The sequence below is a fragment of the Acinonyx jubatus genome, chromosome D4 (assembly GCF_027475565.1).
Source record: "Acinonyx jubatus isolate Ajub_Pintada_27869175 chromosome D4, VMU_Ajub_asm_v1.0, whole genome shotgun sequence".
In the NCBI taxonomy this organism is placed as follows: Eukaryota; Metazoa; Chordata; class Mammalia; order Carnivora; family Felidae; genus Acinonyx; species Acinonyx jubatus.
This window is the reverse complement of record NC_069391.1, coordinates 41,775,149-41,797,275: the sequence shown is the minus strand read 5'-3', so window position 1 is coordinate 41,797,275 and position 22,127 is coordinate 41,775,149. Positions and strand designations below refer to the sequence as shown.

Genomic DNA, 22,127 nt, shown 5'->3' with positions numbered 1-22,127 from the left:
TTAAACAAAACAAATACAGGCTGATTGTTCCCATATGTGCTTATGCTGTTGGCTGCCACAGAACAAAAACCTTTCATGATTGCAAAGTTGAATTATCCCAGGATTACAAAGCAGCTGTACTGGTTGCACACTGACATGGTGCCCAGACTGAATCCTGGCCTGACTCTTAACTTCATAACTTGATGAGCAGTAACTCATATAAATCTATTTTTATTAATCTGTAGAATGGGGATTTTTTAATTTTATTTTTAAAATTTGTTTGTGATTTATTTATTCATTTTGAGAGAGACAGAGAGAGAAAGCAGAAAGAGACACAGAGAACCCCATGCAGGCTCCACACTGTCAGTGCAGAGCCAGATGTGGGGCTCCAACTCATGAAACGAGAGATCATGACCTGAGCTGAAACCAAGGGTCAGATGTTTAACCGACTGTGCCACCCAGCCACCCCAAATGGGGATTTTTAAGCTAGCTAGCTAGCTTACTTACTTACTTATTTATTTTTTAGAGAGAGCGCGAAAGCACAAGCAGGGGAGGGGCAGAGAGAGAGGGAGAGATTGAATCCCAAGCACGCTCTGTGCTGACAATATGGAGCCAGATGTCGGGCTCACACTCACAAACTGTGAGAATCATGACCTGAGCCGAAATCAAGAGTCAGACGCTTAACCACCTGAGCCATGCAGGCACCCCTACAATGGGGATATTGACTACTGAGGAAGACTGGAATTAAGATCTGATAAACCAATAGCACATGAAAGCAACTGGTTATTAGAAGGTTTTCAATAAAGTATCAGAACCCCAGTTGTTATTAACTAAGGCAGTTTGTTTGTCAGTTTGTTTATCCCGTATTTGTTCTATCAATTTCTTATATGTTCATGGAATCCAAATCTTTGCAAAGTTACTGTATTGACAAATAAATGCAGAGAATCCTTATTGAAGCATATCTGTTTCTTAGTTATTTCTCTTAACTGCTATTTGGTGAAGTTGTTCAATTTAACCTATAACAATAATACACCAGAATTAGATAGTGTAAAACTTACAGCTTTGAGGAAGAAAAACTATAAGTTTCATTTAATGGCATATTCCAGAATTGTTCTTATTCTAAATAATCATGTATAAAATGTGGATTCTTAGACCCATTCACAACCTATCCTATGGAATAAGATCCTGAGAACAACATCCTGTACCTTATATACTTAATAAGCTCTTCAGGCTATTGTAAACACTTTAAAGCCTGAGAACTATCAGTCTAGAAATGCAAATATGAAAAAGCTGATGATAAAGGCACACAACCACACAGGTAATAGGAAGAAACCTAAGGTAAAGTCTGTTTTCCTTGGCCTGATAATTAGTGAATAAAATGTTTTAAGTTCAAGGTAAGACTTCCTCTAACATCTCCACCTTTTGTGAATCACCCCAATCCTTTGAATCAGTTCTGTCCTTATTCTGGAAAATCCCAAAAAGTTACTGATGAATATCTGGGGGATTCACATGTTATCAAACCTACTGGCAGATGTACATCTATAGATGTCATGTACAATCATCAGCAATGTTCCACGTAGTAAGTGATTTACACATATTCTTTGTAATCCTTAAATGTCTGTAATGTAACTGTTATGATTCTCACATTATGATGACAATACCGAGATTAAGAGAGGATAAGTAACTCAGTATCTTAGACTTAGACAGGAAGCAAATACAGGATTACTTCAGAGAAAAAGCAAAGAAAAACAAGGCCCTAAGTGGCAAACATGCTATGTCTACGAAACAACAATAACTTTTTAACTCAATCCAAAGCTGAATGTAAAGTGGAAATTTGGGACTGTTTGTTTAGGAGCTTCTATCCAAATGCAAAACTCTTGAATGGAGAAGTAATGCAGCGTAGGAGGGACATGGACAATTTTGCAGGTGTTTTCAAAATGCAGACTAATGGAAAATAGTCTTAGACTGGCCTAGATTCCCTTCCCATGGTTCTCTGGTGGCAGGGAGGGTGGGGAGCCTTTGTCTGGAGATTCTAGCCTCATGTCTTCATTGCATACTTTATTTTTACAGGCTTTTACTCCACCATCAAAAAGTGAAAATACACACTGGAACTTGAGGATGGTTGAAGGCTTCTCAGAATGTCACATTGAAAATGGGCTTTTTTTTTTTCCATTTCACAACACAGAGTTAAAATGTAATCTTCAACTGCAGGCATGGTATCTACTCCCACAGAAATGCTGCTGATTATTACCACTAGAGAAGCAAGACTCAGTAAGCAAGAAGGCCACCCAGAGAATGCTTTACAGCCTCCCAAGGTGTCAGCCACTATTGAATAACCCAAGCAAATCTGACTCACGGGGACACAGTGGTTATCTGGTTTGTCATCACTAGAGGAAATTTGTTTGAAAATGTTCAGGTAGGATAGTTAGATCAACTAATCCATTGGATCTTTTGAGTATCTAGAACAAAAGAGACTGCATTCTGCCATTACAAATGAATGCACCAGAATTCAAAAATTTTCAACCAGCAATCTGCAACTGCCCCAAACAAATGTCTTCTACATGAATAAAATACACTAAGGCCTAATTTTATGTTATGTTGAGTGGAGAGAATCTTTCACATAAACATTTCTTTAATTACAAACCTTCATGGATAGATGGATAACAAAATAATGATATATTTTAATAGCTAATACATCATAAGGTCTTTGATAAAGTTTCTTATTAGTGAATACACACACACACACACACACACACACACACACACACACACTGTGCCAGGCAGAACTGTAGTTGCTTTCGATTTATTATCTCTTATTTCAATGGAATCTTACAACAACCTCATGATATAAGTAACAAAAAGTGAAATGACACTCAAGTTATTTGACTTGTATACCAGTTAGCTATACAGAAAGAATTAGTACTCACTCCATTAAACTGTGTCATCAGCCAGGACAGGGTATTTATATACAGGAAGCCTGCTACAGAGTTTCATTTTACAGCAAAGGCAAATGGGAAAATTATAGCACACATTTTCCTATGTCAGTTTTTCTAAAACTTACCATTTCTTTGAAACATCCTCATCGATGTAACTTGTCAATGAGTTACAGAAATCTTTCTCCTTTCAAGAGTTGTAAAAATATAAAGGAAATTCCTTCGCTTTGGTTTTCTGTCTGAGGGAAGGCAATTATGACTCTCTTTTAAATTACATTTTATAATTTGAGGGTCTTTCCCTCAACCAATGTTAATTCTTTGGCTCCTCACCTAGCACAAATGCTAGGGGCAGCATGACAGCATAAAAGGTAGAGCAGAGAGAAAAGTCACTCTTGTGCCAGTTAAGCTACATGATCTTAGACAAGGTTATACTTTCCCTGTACTTCCATTTTCCACATCTGTACTGTGAGGGCAATACTACCTGCTCCTGGGGCCATTGTGCTGGCATACTGACCAATGCAAATAATGTACATATACGTAGTGATAGGTTGATAATAGCAAATTTGAATTCCTTATTGTATCCCACTCCTCTTGAGGAGCCAGAAAATGATCACTGGATGCGAAATAAAACAAATAAAGAATAGTTTTTGAATCTCAAACTTGTGCATTGGGTTATAAACCTTCATAATTTTTTATTTACACGCCACATACACACACACACACACACACACACACACACACACACACAGACACACACACACATTTCCCATTGCATTCTCTAAAGGTCAACACATTAAAAATCATTTAATCTTACCAGGATATGAAGCAGTCTCAATGTGGATGTTCCAAATTCATTTGGGATACTTCACTTACAAGAGTTCTACATCTTGAAACCATCTCCAACAGATTCCCTAAATGAAATGAAACAAAATCTCTTGGGAACATAGAAGAAAACTTAACTCCTTCCAACAACACTCATTTCAAATTCCTCATGTTATTTCCCATCTGGCTGCTTTTGCTCTAATTTTGAAAAAAAAAATCACGTATGTATTTCCAGGCTGCAGGTCCACAATCCCATCTGAGGTACCCATCCCTGATGACACTATTGCCTGTGTTTTCAGATAATGCATTTAATTACATTTGTTTTTGTAAGTCAATGTATATTTTTAAATAGGTATTAGAAAGTAATAATTAGGGTATAAGACAATTTCAACATCAAATGGAGCATTTTCAGTCAATCTGTTTCAAAATAAATGATCTAACTATCAATATATGGCATGTAAAAGAAAGAAAGCCTGAGAGCCAACAATTTGTAGCCAGTGTGTCTCAGAAAGAAAAATAATTTGAATATTAGGGTTTTTTTCTTCTTAGAATGTCTGTAGATGAATGCATAAAATAAAACCATTATATGATTTTGAAACATATTTATTCATTGCCCTTAATCACTTTAATTGCTATGAAAAACATAATTATATATATATATTCATATTCTAGCCTTGACAATTTTGGAAATTGAAACCTCATTCATAAATTTCCCAGGTATGCTCTCTTACAAAAATTTAACAATTCTACGGTTGTTATTCTTAGCTCGCTCGCTCTCTCGCTCTCTCTCTCACACGCACACACACATAAAGTCAAATGTATTGCAAAAAATTACACCGCAATCACATAGAATACAATGAAATAGCATTTATTCATCAGCCCGACTCTCTCCCTTTAATAGCTATGTTGGTTTCATTACAATAGAATCCTCTTTAAAAAAGTAAAATAAAATCTTGATTATGCAAATCACACTAACGAAAACACTGAAAACCTGATTGTGTGAAACGTCTCAAGCTCAAGGAGGCATGTCACAGTGATCAATTTTAAATTAGTCACTTTAGAACACATTCTGTTGCTTCATTCTCCTGGCGGCTTCCTGGATTTCTATTTCTGCAAAAACAGTAATTACAATTGTACTGGATGGCATAACTGAGTCTCTCTTCCCGAAAACTAGATATGAAAATTAGTCCACTGGGTCCACCAAATAATATTGACATCTCAAGTCCTCCTAATAGGTTCACTTCAGGTAAAGACTTTCAACAAAGAGGGCTGTTCTAATTTCCCTCTCACTACAGTCCAGGTAAGAATTCTGTCTGGTTTTAAGCTGTTATCTTCTAGCTCCCAAACCAGCTTCTCTAGTCTGCAATGAGATTTGGGGGCTGGTTCTCTGCACACCACATTTCTCTTTTGCTAGCTGGCTACCTGTTAGGTTCTGCAATAGGGAGCACTGGAGAGAGATTGGGGGGAAGAGAAAGAGGACACGGGATTTATTCCTTCATGTTCATTGGCTTTCAGTGTTGTCTTAGCAATCATCCTTTCACTGTGTTAGGAGAAATCAGTTTCTGTCTACAGATTTTCGAGACCTTCCAGAACCAGCTCATTCTGTCATCTCAGAAGTGTCAGCACTGGGCTGCTGGCATCCCCTCCTGAGAGTTCTTGAGTGAGAGTAGCGTTCAGCTCTCTGCTGAACTTCTCAGATTTCAACACTGGCTGCAAAGCACCACCTCCAAGTGTGGCCCTCAGAGCTACTGGTCTCTCTCCCAGGCTCCTGATAACCTGATTCTTCCTTTGATTCCCCACACCCTAAAGGTGCAGCTGCTTTCTGTGACCCCATCTCTGTACCACATCAGCGCCCCCTTTCCTCTTCCCAATTTCCAATATCTATGTAAACCATCTTTAGATTACATTTTTCTTTGTTAAAAACAACAGGTATAATTTCTGTTTTCCTGAGTGGTCTGTGTTATAGAATGTATGTTTAATTTTTAGGTTGAAGATAGAGAGGGTGGAGAAAGAGGAGAAAAGAGAATGAAGAATCTAACAGTCTTTGAGATACTTTCTATTTAATGTATTATTTAATATCCAAAAAAGGCCTATGAAGCAGGGGTGGTTATCACAATACATATTCATGAAAAGAGTGATAACGTATATTGAGTTCCTAAATGTGTTACCATCTTCACATATATATCCATTTAAGAATCATAAACTTCCTGACAAGGGAGTATATTAGATCTATTTTATGGATGGAAGACTGAAGTTGAAGATAAATTATATGTCACATTTTAGATATCTAGTGAGCCCTAGAACTATAATGTGAACAGTCTGCTGAGCCCCAAGCCAATGGCACAATGATACACATCTTCAAATTATTAATAGCTTGATTACACAATACCAAAAAAATACATTGGTTAATATCACTACCGATCTCATCAGAAAATTCTTGAAGTACTGGGAAGTTGTCAAGTATGGGTGGCATACAACTGATTTTCAAAATTTTAATTTTCACTTGAAAGCTCTAATTTGTTCACTGGCAACAAAGAGAAATACAAATGATTGCTTTCCTTGAAATGACAAGGTCGCTTTGCTTATTTTTGAGAAATATATACCACATACCTAAGTCTCAAGAACTCTAGTTTGACTGAAAGTCAAACGTTCACATTAACATGATGTTAAGTGAAAAAGTGGTTTAGTTCAGCTTGCAATTCAACCCATCACACAAGTCCTTTTGCTTGAGACAACACATACTTCAGTTTGCAGCTTAAGTGATTTATGCACACTTCACATGCCACCACATAGAACATTAAAAGGATATTTACTCAGAAGTTGTTATAAAACTAATAATCTATACTACTTAACCAAGGACACTGTTAGGTGAACTGTCACCATTTTCTTTAAATACATCATGGTAAAATATAAATAAATACAAATATATATGACTACTAACACCAGTTTGGTGTTACCACCTTGAATTCAGATTCCAACAAGTTTACCTACCATTGCCTTTGCAAAACCAGTGCAATTATCGATACAGTGAAAAAGCAAGTAATATCTTGGTTTTCCCTTAAAATACTTTTCACTCAACAGACCCTCAAAAAGTTCCTTGGGAGTCCATAGTCCAAGTACCAAAATTTTGAGAACCATTTATCAAATAATGAGATAGAAACAATAACTGAAGAATTAGAGTACCTCTAAGAATTCAAGTATAGAAGCCATCTTCTAGGCCAGGGTGGGCAGGGCATACCCCTCTCCAATCTCAGTGACATCACTGTGGTTGAGTATGAGTTTAAACTAAAATAACAGGATCAAAATAACTGATCTGGGACAAAGGAAATGGTCTTGCCTCAGTGTGGAATCCTGATGATGACTGCTTGTTAGCATAATTGTTTACCCACAGCTGCGACTCTGATGACTTCTGCCCAATCAATTCTGCCCAAGAAGTCTATGTTAGTTGAGAGAAGAGAAAAATAAAGAGGGAGAAGGAAAGACAGAGATGACAAAAAGACAAAATACACACAAACTGACAGATGACCAGAAATAGAGATAAGGAGACAGTCAAATATACTGAAGGAAGGAAGGAGGTAGGGAGACATAAAGGCAGAGAGACAGAGAGAAGCACAATGACAGAGAAAGGAAGGGATGGAAGGAGGGACACGCTAAGAGAAAGAGAGAGTCAAAACAAACAAACAAACAAACAAAAGAATGAGGATTTAATATTGCATTTGACTGCCAAAAAGGAGAAAGAATAATCTTTGCTTTGACATAGTTTTCAAATAGTCACAGTTATCTGAGAAGGTTTTATTTTTCTCTTGGGTCGGGAGGTCGGTTTAATATGGATGTATATGGGTGTGTGCTTAGGTGTGTTCTGTGATAGGTTTTGCCCTTCGCTTCTGCCACAATCTGCCGTGACTGACTCTTGTTTTTCTTAACATTTATTTATTTATTTATTTTGAGTGAAATGGGGGAGGAGCAGAGAGAGGAAGTCAGAGAATCCCAAGCAGGCCCCACGCTGCCAGCACAGAGCCCAAGTGCAGGGCTTGAACTCACAGAGAGCAAGATCATGACCTGAGCTGAAACCAAGAGTCAGACACCTAACCAACTGAGCCACCCAGGTGCTCCTACCGTGACTGACTCTTAATGGAGCTGGTGAGTTGGGGGCCTGCACTGGAAGAAGAAAGACCTCTGCATCTGCAGTCTGGAGGAGAGGGTCCTGATGCCTGAGGTGCAGTGTCAAAGCTTTAACTTGGTCATTTGTTCTCTCAGGTCCACAAGGCCCGGAGGAACAGAAAGAGACTTTAATGTATACTTTTCCCTCTAACCATAACAGTGCATGACTTGTTGTATTTGAAATAAAGAAAGCATTAATTCTTAATCTGAACTGTCACTGGTCTCGCCCATACATTATGCATGTTGAGATTCTTCAACACACAGTAAAGATCCACTTTGCACTAAAATACAATACAAAAACAAAAATGAAAACAAAAACAAAATAAAAAACTTATTTCTAAATCTTAATATGGCTACTGTGAAATATAAGAAAAGACACAATGTAGGTAAAAAATCATTGCAGGTAAAAATTAAAACAACACACTAAAAAAACGAAAGGACTCTCCATCACTATCAGTGTATCACTACTAGTGTTCACTTGGAATGCGATGAGCAAGTGGAGAGTTGAATACGATCAGGTATCAAATCAGTTAATGATCAACCATGGGAGTTCTGGGATGCTCTTCTCCAATATGAAACAAAAGGGAATTTGGCATCAGGTACCTCTGGAGGCAGCACAAGCTGTATGGGGCTGCATGTAACATTGGGGGAGGGAGAGAAAATGTGCCAGGAGCTGGAAAGGGCTGCCAGTACCAGCTGTTAGGACACCAAACGGGAAGATGGGCTGTCCATGCGCTCCTGCCAATTCTGGTGAGTTCTGAATACTTTCAGACTGGACTCTGACTTTTGTTCAAGTAGAGTGAGAGGTTTTTGTGTTGACAGTGGCATAGTTTCTCTCTCTCTCTCTCTCTCTCTCTCTTTCTTTCATGTTTATTTATTTCTGAGAAAGAGAGAGAGTGCAAGTGGGGGAGGGAGAGGGAGAGGGAGACAGGGTATCCAAAGTGGCTCCGTGCTGACAGCAGTGAGCCCAACGTGGGACTTGAATTCAGGAACCCTAAGATCATGACCTGAGTTGAAGTAAGATGTTCAACCACTGAGCCATCCAGGCACCCCTTTGAAGCAGTTTCTTTGTCTGTAAAGACACTGTGGAATCACGATGGTATTTCCCAAACTATTCTGCATAAAGATTATAGTGTACCAGAGAATACTAAAGCAAGTCAGGTAGTGAAAGTCGGGAAATGCTACACATTTCATGCATTTTTTTCTTTTCCTTTCTTTTCTCTTTTTTTTCTTTTCTTTTTTGTTTTTTGTTTTGTTTTGTTTCGTTTTGAGATTCAAAGTTCCTAAAGGCTACAGGGATCGAACTATAAGAATAAAAAAAAAAAAGCTTAACTAAATCGTTTGATCACAGAATCCCCCTCCCCCACCCCCTGCTTTTTTTCTTCACAGTGCCATCTCTTGGGATAATAGCATTACTTTAGAACACAGTTCGGGAAATGCTGAATTTGATGCTCTCTAAAACCCCTTATGATTCCAGGATTCTGTAATTCCAAGCAGAGGAGTTGTTTAAGATAGTAAGACCAAGGGGTAGCATGGGGAATTGTCCCTTAAAATAGCTCTAGCTGTTTCTGTTTCTCAGGTGTTTTTAATAAGCATAATCAGGAGCATGGCGGTTGAGAGCCACAGAGAGTGGCCTGTGATGCAGATTCTGAATGTAGTAAGCATCCTATTAAAATACAGTGTGTGTGTGTGTGTGTGTGTGTGTGTGTGTGTGTGTGTGTGTGAAGAATTCCCTGAGAGGTACTATTTAGTTACCACCACTTCATTTTTAGGTCAATGAGCACAAGGGGAAATTTTCTATTGGCAACATCAGGAGAGTAATGGAAGATCACAAGAATTAGCTATCCCCAACTCCAATGCCATGAAATGCCAAATTGTAACATGCAAACTTATGCAAGTGAAATTTGGCAGAATTAGGGAGCTTTACCTTGGAGGACAACCAGAATGAAAATGCTGTGCCTGAGGTAAACATTAATGCTTTATTTTATAGATATGTTTCTCCTTTTAGTGCAGCATTCCCCAGTTTCTCCTAAACTTTATGATTCCTCTTTGACTATCATCTGTCTTTTACAGGTAAGGCTCACAATTCCAGGTGGTGGTAATAAAGTCCATACTTGTAGATCTCCCAATATCCCCAATCTGTAGAATATAAAATCTGAAGTACAAGTGCAACGGCTTCCTTTTTCAGGATGTGAAACATTTCTTCATGTTTTGGGTGTTTTGATTGCTTATATCACTTTATATGAGAGAAATCCAGAATCATCATAAAAGAGGTGGATGTGGAAAATACAATTTATCTAGATTTTAGCATTTACAGGAAAATGCATTCATAGATTCCTTTGCCTTAGAATTTCCACTTACTGCTACAAACCCAATTTTACCCATTTCAATAGATATGAAGATGATAATGATAATTTACTAGCACTTTTTATCTTCTAGGCAATGTAGTAAGTTCATTGCTTATAGCACCTGAATGCCCATAATAAGCCTATGAGGTTGGTGTTGTTATCATGTTCATTTTATCAATGGAAAAAGTACAGTTCAGAGTAGTTAACGCAAATTTTCTCAAACTCATACCACAGATCTCATAATCAAATCTAGGTTTGTCTGATTCCACATTTTAAGTTCTTAATGATGATCCTCCATTGCTAATTATTTTTGATGCAACTATCACTACAGGAGCAAAAAAAGAAAAGAAAAAAAAAGACACTGCAATAAAGCCCATGTCATGAAACCTATGTGAACTCTCTGTATCTAATCTGGGTTGAGTTTTGGGAGACACAGCTGTTTCTAAGCATTGTCAAGGGATCAACCTCAGTGGGTTGATAGAGAGCTGAGAAATATCTGAGAAATACAGAGCTGAAAATCTAAAGATAGTGTTTAATTGTGACCCTGCAATAGAGAACCAAGATGTAATTATGAATAAAAGCATCTATCCAGAGGATCCAGGCAAGAAGACAAGAAATGAGTTCAGACCCTGGGAGTAAAGGAGATACAGTGATAGCAAAGTAGGTTTGAAATGGCAGCAAAGGTAGCCTAGAAAGATCTGAGGTACCAAAGACAGAGGTGCAGGTATTTTTTTTAATGTTTATTTACATTTGAGCAGGGGGGCAAGGGGCAGAGAGAGGTAGACACAGAATCTGAATCAGACTCCAGGCTCCCAGCTGTCAGCCCAGAGCCCAACGCAGAGCTCGAACTCACTAACTGCGAGATCATGACCTGAGCCAAAAGTCGGACACTTAACCGATCAAGCCACCCAGGCACCCCAGAGGTATAGGCAGTTTTTACAGAATGCCTACAGCTTCTCCTGCGTGAAGGGAATGTTTTTAAAAATACCAGGTTGGATCTGACAAGACATACAGCCCTGGAGGAAGTCTCCCTTCTCAAGCAGTACAATGAGATCCCCTTATTATACTGCCTATGCATTAATCCTCAGGAGTTTGAACTGCTGGGAAATGTACAGCAAAAGATGAAAGACGATGAGAGAGGAGGGGAGAGGGGAGGGAATATAATAGGACAGACTGGGGGAGAGAGGTTGGCTATACCAACTAAATCCACGTGAAGGAAAACTCAACCAATGAGGATGTCAAAACCCAGAGATCTGGCTCATAATAACCAATAATGGGAGGATGAGATCAGAACTACCAACAAGCAAAGGGAAAAGGAAGGGACTGGCACATGGGACATGGTTCAGTAGAATCATTTGGAGAATCTTGTGGTGGAGCCTAATGGCTTTTCCCACTTAAGTCCCATTACTTTTGTAGCCGCCATTGCCCTACTTGCATTCTCTTGTTCATCAGCCCCTTGTGGAGTCTCAAGACATCAAGGTTTGCTGAGTTGGTTTGTTGCATAGGTTTGGGAATCAGTGCAAAGGAAATGAGGAACAAACCCATGAGAATGGAAGGTAGAGAAGGTACTGAAAGAGAAAAACAGAGAAGCAATCCTGTCATCAAAAGACAGGAAAAAGAAAAACTCCTTCTGGAAAACTATATTTTACTGTCATTTGAGGCCAGTAATATGGACAAAAAGAACTGGAAAAGAAACGGGCTGATGTAAAAAAGACAGAGATCAGAGGTAAGTTCAGGATAACACTAGGATAACTCAAGTACTATGGGTAGATGGGAAGAGAGGTATAGGTAAATTAGAGTAGAAATGTCTGCAAAATAAAAGGGAAAAAGAGATATACGAGTAGTAGAACCATAACCTCTCATTTCTCTATCCTTCCTTTCTCTTCTGTCTCTTTCATGCGCGCACACACACACACACACACACACACAGAGAGCAGTGAATCCCAAGATTCAGCCTATTATATTTATCTCACCATTCTATGTATATATACGTATGTACACACATATATATGTGTGTATATACATATATATGTGTGTACATACGTATATATATATATGTGTGTGTGTGTACATACATATACATATGTATGTACACACATATATACACATACACACAAACACCCACATATATATGGATAATTAGTCTACTAGTCCACTTCTGTTAAATTTTGAATAGAAACAGAGTTCCATGACTATATACAAATAGCTACTGCTTTATGGCAATTTTCAAAGCCTAGAAGATAGTATAAATATCATGTAGATGTAGTGAAGCAGAAGAGACATTTTGGATATTAGAGCTCAGACTTTTAATACGTACCAAACCCTAAAAGCTGCAATTACGTGATGGTAATAACCATGTGGGTAAACATAGTGTACATCTCAAAGATAATAAAAGAAATGTTCCTCCTAGGATGCTTTCAATGCTAAACTTTGAGTTTGCAACAATTGAATTTTAAATCTTAAATGCTGGTAGTAAGATATTCAGCATAAGTGAATTTGATTTTTCAACATACTCAAAAATCACAGAAATACTCTTTTTACAACCAAAAAATACACAGAAATTCTACATTAGTAAATCTATCCTTGATATATGCAAAAAAATATGACTAAAATCATACTCACTTTCAATGAAAAAACATATTAAAAAATTAGAAACAACCTAAATATACATCAACAGAGCATTGGTTAAAATGAATCATGGTACATTGATCCCGTAGAAAATTTACATTATCTAGGGGTGCCTGGGTGGCTCAGTTGGTTAAGTGTATGACCTTTGGTTTCAGCTCAGGTCATGACCTCACAAATCCTGAGTTTGAGTCCCACATTGGCCTCCACACTGGCAATGTGGAGCCTGCTTGGGATCATCTCTCTTCCTCTCTCTGCCCTTCCCCACTTGCATTCTCTCTCTCTCAAAATAAATAAAAACTTAAAAAAAATTATATTGTCTAAAGTGTGTGAGTGTGTGTGATGTATAGAAAAAAAAGTATAGAAGTATCCCAAATCAGTGGTCAGTTATGAGTACAGGAAGTGGTCAGTTATGAATGGCGGTCAGTTATGAGTACAGGAAAAATGTGTAATTATCATTTAAAAAAAATTATGATTTTCTTCCTGGGCGTGCATGTTACATTTAGAACATATAAATAGGTTACAATAATACAAGTATTCCAAAACATTTTTATGTAAAATAATGATGTCTGAATTATCACAACAGCCCATTCATTCATTCATGTAACGCAACTGAATGTAATATTCACTACATGTCAATTACTAACTTTGGGTATATAGAGATGGAGGAAGCAGCATTTCTGTCTTTGAGGAAAGCCAGGTAATCAGAAAACAATGAAGAAAAACCATGTGCATTTAGATCTATTGGCTAGGAAGCATTTTGACGTTGTTAATAGTATAAACCCAACTACATACTATCAGCTTGGCATAACTGGGGTAGTCATAATTCCCTAGATGGCAATACACCCTAACAACCATACTATCCCCAGCAGGAGTCCAGCCTGTGACAAGAATGGAACTGAGCATGACAATGATGTGGTTTATCTGCCCTGTTCTCATTTTCTCATCCTAGAAGATAGCCCCTAACTTTGTAGTTCCCAGCAGCCAAATAAGGACTCCCAAGGCAAACCCTTGCCTTGGCATAGTCTGGTGATTTCTCTATTATGGATATATCTGGTCTAGGATTCCATAGCCAGAGAATACCTGTAAAGTAATCCATAAAAGATAGCTCATGATTGTATTTTGCATGTTTATTAAAAAGGTATAAATGAATCAAAGGAATCATCCAGAGCCTTTCCTTTGGGCTCAGGAAATGATAGGTCATGTACTTAAACCACAACTTATAATCTTAAAACCTCCTTCTACCCCAGTGGAGCTATTTATCATCTCAATGTTAAATGTAGCCCAGAAAGAGAAAATGAGCTTTCTGTAATGAAAAGTCTGAAAGTTGGGGCTATAAACAACTACATGGAGAGCTCTGTGTTGAATTTACACAGACTCTACCCATGGTTCAAGGTGAAGAAATCAATGACAGCAGAGATACCAGCCACTGAACCTCAGGAGATGCCTTGTTCTCTGTGCTTTGTGTTTCTATACAGTGTCTCATTCCTGATCAAGTTCCCTCCCCAAGGAGCGCTAATAGGCTAACAGCCACAGAAGTCTATTTTGTTCTCTAAATGAGCAGGATCAAAGGGTGCTCTGTGGAAAACTTAACACTAATTCTGACTTCCTTGAGGGCTGCTATCCCTCTACTGTATCTTTGATGATGCTTCAGAGCTTATTTCCCAAGCTCTTCAAGATACTTAACAGGCTTTAAGGAAAAAATACAGTTCGTTTAAGAAAAGAGACATTCATCTGATTAGCCAGTATTAAAGAGGGAACAACCTACAGACCAAACACAACGCTAGGGGCTAGAGGGGGAACTATGTGTATAATAATTATTTTGGAAAATGTCAGCTTCCCAAAAATATTAGCCAATATTTACCAGGTACTGAGCCTTCTCCTATGCATTTTATCTGCATTAAAACATTCAGTCCTCATGACACTCAGAAAGTTGGTAGTATTGTTGGTCACAGGTTACTGAAAAGGAAAGGGAGGTTTAGAGAATTTAAGACTAAATCACTTATCCAAAGTCATACAGGTAGTATATGTCCAGGTCTCTAGTCTCCCTTATTCTGATTAAGTATTTATTTTCAAATCAAACTTAGTTAAAACAACTTGCCTTTACATTTTCAGTGTTCTGGAACTATAAAAACTAAGAAAAATAAATATGTCGAATTTTTTTTTCTCAGCACAGATACTCATTCAGGTCATTTGCTTCTAAGTTTTCATTGATATGTACTTTAGCAGAGATCTGAAAATATCATTCACATGAAAACTTTCATATATTTTGCTCTGTAATGTTTCAAGCATAGAGAAAAGTTAAAGTCTTTTACAGTAAGCACCCATTTTTACTAAGTAGATTTCACCATTAACATTTCACTATATTTTGTCATATATCTACCAGTACATTACATCTAGCTCCTATATCTCTCTCCAACTTTCTTATAACTCATTATAAACATTTTTGCTATTGTGTCATAACATTTACTTTATCTATTTTTTTAAGCAGGCTTCATGCCCAGCAAAGAGCCTAACAGGGCTTGGGCTCACAGCTCTGAGATCAAGAGTCAAATGCTTAACCAACTGAGCCACCCAGGCACTCAGCATCACAACATCTTAGATATCTTTCAGGCTTTCTAAACTGTCCTTAAAGTGGCCCATTCTCCTTATTTATTTCATAGCTCATCTTACTTGAACACAACTATTTACTAAACACAACTATTTACTTCCCTTAAAGAGAGTTACCATCCACTTGCCAGGCCATGCTCAGGTCTATTCCTAGAATTTACTCACTTGAAATCCTAACACTGTTCTAGACACATAAAGATGACTCACAAATGCCTGTAGCTGATAATGACCTTGACCTGGATGACAGCACTTCAGCGAGACTATAATGGATTATTACCGTCACAAGATGTTATTATAATCTTTCCAAAAATGAGTCAAGATTATACCAAACACTACTTAAGTTACAACAAATCCTATTTACCATAAATTTAAAATGTTTACATTTATTATAATATCTCTAAGCAATGTTTCAGGTAATTAAAAGTCTTCAGCCTGTAAGGGCAAAGACCACTATTCTCACCCCTTAACCTGCTTACAGTTTAAACTACATCTCCAGTAAGGGGAATATCAGGGAATCTGAAGTTGGAGAGGAAAGTGGGTGCCACTGACCCAATGCCCTAATCTATACAGAAATCCTTTCGAGAGCATATGTATGGAACCAATGATTAAAGGGGATCCAAAATGCATTTGAAGTATTCCTAGGAACATTAACATTCTTCTCTTCATTCAGTCAGCAAATTTATTCAACAGTTATTCTGCACAGATTCTCTTCTGCCAGGTGCTAGAGATGGAAAGATAAATAAATTCTTACAAGGTGCTTTCACACTGAAGGGAAACTACTGATGTAAAATCCAGTTCGGAAATTATATGTAAGTACACAGTGCCTGTACTGGGGAAGAGAAAGGGGCATACCGTCTCTGAATGGCCAGTACAGAGGAACACAAATGGGCATAGCCTCTGTGAAAGGCAGGGAAAATATGCCAAGGAAAGCTTCCTGCAATGTTGGGTAAGCTCAACCTTAACATCTAAGTAGGAGATGACTAAGGAAAAAGGTATAGGGAGACTTTTCCAGAGAAGAAGTTTTAGCAAAAATATTGAGACAAGAAGCATGATGTACATGGGAGACTTTAAGGCATTATTTTTTTCCTATCTAGCTTGAGAAAAGAAAGATGTGAAAGATAAATAGGCAGGGCAAGACCATTTAGAACCCCATATGCTCGCTCTATTAAGGAGCTTGGACTTTATCCTACAAGAATAAGAAGTTTTAAGTAATGAATGACATGGTCATATTCTCATTTTAAAGAGATCATGGTAGAGACAGGGGAACTAGTTAGGATAATTTTGCAACAGACCACAAGACAAATTTTGGAGGCCTGAACCAAGGTAGTACCAACAGGGATGGTTATGAAGAAACACGGTGGAGAAACAGGTGCGCTTCAGTTTTGGGGTGATCCCCAGGTTCAGTAGTTTAGGAAAAAAGCTAAATCTAGTTTGAGGCAAACTGAATAGAGATGCTACGAATGACACACATGGAGTAGTCTGGGAAAGGGGTCGGAAACAACTGGAAAGAAGGATACATTTCCAGTGTGGTTTTGGGACTTCATACTAACACTGGTATCTCAACTGAAAGCTTCCTACTTAACAATCAATGCTATGGTCTGAATATTTGTGTCCCCCCCAAATCCATATGTTAAAATCCTACCCCCAAAGGTGCTGATATCAGGAGGTCCTCTTTTTGGATGTGATAAACTCATCAGAGTAGAGCTTTCATGAATGGGATTAGCACCCTTTTAAAAAGACCCCTAGTTCCCTAGTTTCTTCCACCATGTGAGGAAGCGGGAAGATGGCAATCAGTGAAGAAGTAGACTCCAAACGCCACACATCCAATCTGCTGGCACTATGATATGAGACTTCCCAGACTCTAGAACTATGAGAAGTATATTTCTGCTGTTTATAAGACAGCCAGTTTGTGGCATTTTGTTATAGCAGCTCAAACGGATTAAGAGAACCAAGAATATAAAATTTAAAAATAAAGTGTAAGACAGCTAAACCATCTCTCTTTTGGAGCTAAATTGCCATTTTGTGCATCAAATATGTTAAAGTGTATAAAGGGCCTCAGTTGCAACCTGATAATAAGAAAGTCGATGTCAGATTTTATTAATTAAATCAATATCTAATATAGAAATTCATGAGTTAACAATATTTCTTTGCTGCAGATAAGTGGAAAGTGATAATTTACATTAAAATGTGACCTGAATATTTTAATCCACCCAAAGTATTCAAATCAGAACATTCGAATCAATTAGTGAAAACAAGAATCTCTCTTGACCTCTTCCTTTTCAAGAAAGCAAACTAATATTAGGATTTTATTTCAAGAAAATATCAAAAAGAAAAAGCAAATTCTAAAATATACTCAGGTACAAGGAAACATTCATTTCAATCTCCCACATATTTAAATTACTGGACAATGAGTATTAATATTCAGAATCACAATTCTGTGCCATTACAAGTTTTGTAATGAGATGATTTAATTATTACTACTACATTACCCTTCCTAAGGAAACTCATGAATGTACATTATAAAAGGCTTACTCAATAAGGATCAAAACAATAGGTTTTCCTGCTTAATCTCTAGTTAATTGAATTAATTAATGAGAACAACCCAGACATCATTTTGTTTTATCACTTGGGTTCCCTTGTTTGATTTCTAATATCCTAAAATACCTTTCATCTTTATAAAATGTCTGTACAAACTAGAAGCAATGATCACCTTCCCCTAATCAAATAAGAAGCGATTATGTAAAAGAAAAAAATCCAATAAATAAACATAAATATAAATAAATATATCCATTTGACAGAGTAATTATCAGGTCTAAATTGTCTTCAGATGAGTTACATGGCAGAAATTTAAGTATGAATTTCTCTAGAGAGGATATTTGTGTGAAGTAAAACTTGAAAGTTCCCACAGTCAATTGGAATGACTCTAGCTTCATCCCACTTGTGTGTCTATAGGAGCTCAAGCCCATAGCCCTATTAAGTGAGATAATGTCTGGATGGATGGAAACTCCCTTTCAGCATCTTCTCCAAAGTCCAGATGGAAGAAGTTGATTGCTAAAGCCCTATCAGCTTCTTGACATAAACTATGAGATTAAAGGTTATTTCCTCTCAAGTTTCTGCTGAATGTTCTTGTGCTGTGAAATCAAGAGGTCAAATAAAATGACTAGAGCATGGGAAACAAGGCTTAGGAAAAAAGTATAAGTAAGAAGAAGTATAAGTATGTAAGTATAAGTAAGAAGAAGAAGAGTCAGGGTTTCTTTACCTTTGAAAGACATAAAAACAAAAGGTTAGAAGATCACATGATATTTAGCAGGGCAGTTCTTACTCCTTAGATAAAGACTTTTTTCCAAATGCTTCATGTATCTAATATGATCTGCATATCAACCTTGTCAAGGAAGCAGAATTTTTTTTTATTCCAGATAATTCAAGGCTGGAGTCGAAACTAGCATTTAAATGCATGGCTATCATGTGCTGATTATATATTAATTCGCACAATCACTGTGTGAAGTATATGATATCACTACAATTTTATAAATGAAGTGATGCACGGAGACGCCAAGTGACTCTAAACTTAGATTTCTTAGTATGTAGCAGAGTTAGGATTAAAAATCTAAGTATCATTACTGGTCATCCTGAAAGTATGTGTGTGTGTGTGCGTTTTCTAGTACACATGGTTTCCCATGAGAGAGTTTAATGTATTCCATAAAGGTATGAAGAATCCTTGGGGTGAACTGTTTTCAATGTTAAAAAGAATTTGTAAAATAAGAGTCAAAAGCAGGACTATATGAAACTAAAAACAAATAGACTATATTTTTTCCCCTTTCTCTAGTGAGGGACACACTTGTGACTATACCCACTTACTGAGTCATTAAAGTGAGTCTTCCCTTTACCATAAGGAATACAGAAACTAAGACATATTGAAAGTTAGGCATGTGCCAAGTGCATGTTATTAGCATTATCCTTCAAGATTTTACCCATTTTACAAAAGGAAAAATGAGGTTCAGACAGTACTTTTCCCACGCCATACAGCCTGCATTCTGTGGGACTGGACTATGTCTCTAATGTCAACCACCTTACAATGAAAATCTTCTACTACACAAGCCCCCCACCCCCCACCCCACTCCCCGAGCCAGGCCTCGTTCCCACTTGCCTTGTGTGGAACTGCTTTGAGAATTCAGTGCCCTAATTTCACACTCCAAGTTGAGAGCTTAGCCTAGTTCTTATACCTAATATGGTTCCCAAATAATTAGTTTTTGACTAACTTAGGAAAATGGCATGAATTGGAGTCTAAAGAAATTAGCTGAAGGAATAGTGGAAGGAAACTCAGTGTTGTAGAACAGAAATTATTCTACCACTAGGGCCACAAACCAGTTCCCAGGGGACTGGAAGAAATGAGAAAACTGAAGAGGAAGAAAGATCCTTGTTTCATTTCCGGAAGAAATGTGAGAACAATAAGACCAAATGTGACCTGGGGCATTCCTCTACTTTTCAGTCACCTTTCCTTCGGAGAGAGAAGCCAGTTAGTTGCTTGGGTTGATCATGTTTTTACTATTTAATTCCTGACTTCTTGCTGCCTACATCATCAAGTTATGCTTTATCACTTTCTATTCTCCTTGGCAACAAGATTGACTATTAGTCTGAGTTAACTGTGGAGACCAAAGAGAAAAAGTTTATAACCCATGAACATGGACAGGGTTAGGATTTTCTTTCTTTCTCTTTCTTTCTCTTTCTTTTTCTTTCTTTCTTTCTTTCTTTCTTTCTTTCTTTCTTTCTTTCTCTCTCTCTTCTTTCTTTCTTTCTTTCTTTCTCTCTCTCTCTCCTTCCTTTCTTTCTTTCTTTCTTTCTTTCTTTCTTTCTTTCTCTCTTTTTTTTTTTTTTAAGTAGGTTTCATGCCCAGCACAGATCCCAAAGTGAGGCTTGAACTCATGACCCTGAGATCACGAGTCTTACACTTAATGGACTGAGCCACCCAGGAAACCCAGGATTTATTTTGGATAGATGTTAAGGGAACAGGTGTTTCCATATCACTCAAAATGTAAGATGTATGACATACAATTTGTTTCTTCTTTTTGACCTTTTTAGCCAAAAGAAAGAGAGATTAGAAATAACATAAGCAACTTCTTGATCATTTTCCAGTAAGTTTTAGTAAGGAAGTTTTATCATATCCCTACAATTATTTTAAGTAAACAATGCTTTGCTTTATGCCAATAATGTACATGCATTAATGAAGTCACATTCACCGAAGTGAACACCGGATTCATCTCAAATCTGCACTACTTTGACAATTCAAAATGGCATGTTCAGTCATATTTTATCTAAATATTACAATGGACCAATAAAACCAGTAAGAATATTATAAAATTAGAAACAAATTTGCAACATTTAATTAGATTTGCCCCATATCACAAAGCGGCTGTCAACATACCATTAAGGGGCTAACTGAATACAAAAATCTTTTAGACTTACAGAAAACAGACATGCTGAATTTTTGCTCTAGAAGTTGATCATGAGGATACCCCCTTTCAAATACTGGCATGGGTAGGGTGCCTCTCCTGTTTTTTGTTACAAAGCCTGGATCCCCTTTCATTCTATGCCACTGAACTAGGTGATGAAGAAGCACCATGGGTCTAAGTGACTTCCAGGGCTGGATGTCAAACAAGGTTTCTTCAAGCATTTCTTATTAAAGTGGAAATCTCACCACCAGTGAGATTAATGATTGCTTATCGGTCTTACCTACAAGACTTGAAATTTCTTGAAGACAAAAATAATGTCGCACTTTTGTACTTCTACAATACTATGAGTGGCATATAATGGGAATGTAATGCATATGACTTTTGGATGAACTAGACCTTTCTATTCAAGTATGAATTCAGGGAACAGGTTAGATCTCAGAAATCCTTTTTAGGCATTAAACTTCAAGGCCTGATGATTCTATAACTACTTTCACTTTCAAAACAGGGAATGCATGCATTACCTTTATGTTTCTTGGTAGTTGTATTAATTTTGAATTATATAGCACACTTTTAGTAAAGTTGATGATACCTTAGAAAAAAAAAAAGAGAGAGAGAGAGAAAACTGAACGTGACAATCGGCTCTCTATTATTGTCAAACCAGTGTGATTAAGCTGTATGCCTGTAGGTAAAATTTTCCTGTAGACATGTCCTCCCAGGAGAATACAAGTGATTCTTGTCAGAAGTCAGAAATGCAAGAGAATGTGGCAGCACAAGTATACATAACATATGCAGTCCTTCATTCTCTCAAGAGTTATAGACAAATTTTATTCATCAGTGAACAAAGACAAAAATACCTGCCTTTGTGGAGATCACATTTTAGTTGAGAAATATAAATAAGTAATAATAAACATAACAGAGTAGGAAATTATTTGTACATTAGAAGACGACCAATACCATGGTAAAAATAATAAAACAGATTAGGATGTATTACAAGTCCTGTGAGAAGTGTCACAGTTTATATAGAGTAGTCAGTATATGCCTCATTGAGGTGTTAACATTTTTGTTTTTGTTTTTGTTTTTTTGGTTTGTTTGTTTGTTTGTTTGTTTAAGTAGGATGCACATCCAATGTGGGGGTGGAACTCATGACCCTAGGATTAAGAGTCTGCTCTACTGATGGAGCAGGGCTAGCTAGCCACCCC

General features: G+C 37.3%; 1 long non-coding RNA gene across 1 annotated transcript in view; it reads right to left on the bottom strand.

Moving 5' to 3' along the window:
* LOC113593655 (uncharacterized) overlaps window positions 1-22,127 on the bottom strand; it is a 465,808-nt gene that overhangs the window by 245,534 nt on the left and 198,147 nt on the right. The window contains exon 2 of the long non-coding RNA XR_003413934.2: window positions 3,727-3,823. This is a non-coding gene — a long non-coding RNA (uncharacterized LOC113593655). The remainder of the gene's footprint in view (window positions 1-3,726; window positions 3,824-22,127) is intronic.